This window comes from Herpailurus yagouaroundi, unplaced genomic scaffold, assembly GCF_014898765.1.
Source record: "Herpailurus yagouaroundi ecotype Mexico unplaced genomic scaffold, PumYag 184, whole genome shotgun sequence".
Lineage (NCBI taxonomy): Eukaryota > Metazoa > Chordata > Mammalia > Carnivora > Felidae > Herpailurus > Herpailurus yagouaroundi.
Window position 1 is genome coordinate 7,504,789 of NW_024412415.1, and position 2,720 is coordinate 7,507,508.

Below are 2,720 nucleotides of genomic sequence, written 5' to 3' on the forward strand. Positions count from 1 at the left end.
GATCCCGGGAGTCCTCCAACCACCGCCCAAACTGACGATGTTCTGTGCGTCGATTGGTTGAGGGGAGCTCGGCTAAGTGAGGAAGTGAGGGGCCGAGTGAGAGAAAGAGGTAGGCGGGACTTGTTGCCGGGATATAGGGCAGTCGCTTGGCCTTGGCTCCAACTTGCCTGGGGCAGGTAGATTCCACGCGCATCTGAGCATTCCTGGCGCGCGGACAGCGCCTTCCGCCATCACCTTCTCGGATAGGGGAAGCCCAGTTGCCGAGGCCTTTTGAGTTTTCTTGGTTCCTTGAGGAAATTCACCTCCTCAGCAATTCTCTGGGTTGGTGTTTTGTCTGTGAAAATTTCAGCCCTTTGCTACCCAAATTAGAGTACTTCAGCAGCTCAGATGGGAATGGAGGCGACTACTTTTCTTATTCTCACAGGAGACCCAGGCCCTATTAGCCAAGTTATGAAGCTTTTTCTTTTTTTTTTTTCCTTTAAAAAAATTTTTTTAACGTTTTATTTATTTTTTTTCACATTTTAACTTTATTTTTTATGTTTTAAAATCTACATCCAAATTAGTTAGTATATAGTGAAGCACTGATTTCAGTAGATTCCTTAATGCCTCTTCCCCATTTAGCCCATCTCCCCTCCCACAAACCCTCCAGCAACCCCCAGTTTGTTCTCCATATTTATGAGTCTCTTTTGTTTTGTCCCCCTCCCTGTTTTTATATTATTTTTGTTTCTCTTCCCTTATGTTCATCTGTTTTGTCTCTTAAAGCCCTCATATGAATGAAGTCATATGATTTTTGTCTTTCTCTGACTAATTTCACTTAGCATAGTACCCTCCAGTTCCATCCACGTAGTTGCAAATGGCAAGATTTCATTCTTTTTGATTGCTGAGTAATACTCCATTGTATATATATACCACATCTGCTTTATCCATTCATCCATCAATGGACATTTGGGCTCTTTCCATACTTTGGCTATTGTTGATAGTACTGCTATAAACATGGGGGTGCATGTGTCCCTTCGAGACAGCACACCTGTATCCCGTGGATAAATGCCTAGTAGTGCCATTGCTGGGTGATAGGGTAGTTCTATTTTTAGTTTTTTGAGGAACCTCCATACTGTTTTCCAGAGTAGCTGCACCAGCTTGCATTCCCACCAACAACGCAAAAGAGGTCCTCTTTCTCCACATCCTCGCCAACATCTGTTGTTGCCTGAGTTCTTAATGTTAGCCATTCTGATAGGTGTAAGGTGGTATCTTATTGTGGTTTTGATTTGTATTTCCCTGATGATGAGTGATGTTGAGCATTTTTTCATGTGTCGTTTGGCCATCTGGATGTCTTCTTTGGAGAAGTGTCTATTCATGTCTTTTGCCCATTTCTTCACTGGATTGTTTTTCAGGTGTTGAGTTTGATAAGTTCTTTGTAGATTTTGGATACTAACCCTTTATCTGATATGTCATTTGCAAATATCTTCTCCCATTCTGTCGGTTGCCTTTTAGTCTTGCTGATTGTTTCCTTTGCTGTGCAGAAGCTTTTTATTTTGATGAGGTCCCAGTAGTTCATTTTTGCTTTTGTTTCCCTTGCCTCCACAGACGTGTTGAGTAAGAAATTGCTGCGGGCAAGATCAAAGAGATTTTTGCCTGCTTTCTCCTAGAGGATTTTGATGGCTTCCTGTCTTACATTGAGGTTTTTCATCCACTTTGAGTTTATTTTTGTGTATGGTGTAAGAAAGTGGCCCAGGTTCATTTATCTGCATGTCACTGTCCAGTTTTCCCAGCAGCACTTGTTGAAGAGACTGTCTTTGTTCCGTTGGATATTCTTTCCTGCTTTGTCAAAGATTAGTTGCCCATACATTTGTGGGTCCATTTCTGGGTTCTCTATTCTATTCCCTTGATCTGAGTGTCTGTTCTTCTGCCAGTACTATACTGTCTTGATGATTACAGCTTTGTAGTATAGCTTGAAGTCTGGGATTGTGATGCCTCCTGCTTGGGTTTTCTTTTTCAAGATTGCTTTGGCTATTCGGGGTCTTTTCTGGTTCCATACAAATTTTAGGATTATTTGTTCTAGCTCTGTGAAGAATGCTGGTGTTACTTTGATAGGGATCGCGTTGAATATGTAGATTGCTTTGGGTAGTATCGACATTTTAACAATATTTGTTCTTCCTATCCAGGAGCATGGAATCTCTTACCATTTCTTTGTGTCTTCTTCAATTTCTTTCATCAGCTTTCTATAGTTTTCAGTGTATAGATTTTTCACCTCTTTGGTTAGATTTATTCCTAGGTATTTTATGGTTTTTGGTGCAACTGTAAATGGGATCGAATCCTTGATTTCTCTTTCTGTCACTTCATTGTTGGTGTATAGGAATGCAACCGATTTCTGTGCATTGATTTTATATCTTGAAACTTTGCTGAATTCATGAATCAGTTCTAGCAGTTTTTGTGTGGAATCTTTTGGGTTTTCCATATAGAGTATCATGTCATCTGCAAAGAGTGAAAGTTTGACCTCCTCCTGGCCGATTTGAATGCCTTTTATTTCTTTGTGTTATCTGATTGCAGAGGCTAAGAATGAAGCTTTTTCTTATTCAATTTGTCAATAGACATCAAGCCCCTGTTGTGTTCCAGGCATTGTGTTAAGCGGGAATTCAAAATAAGTAAGAGTTGGTAGGGGTCCAACAGGTCTTTATAGCTAAGTATAGGAGGGTGTGCCATGGGGGCAGACAACTTTACAA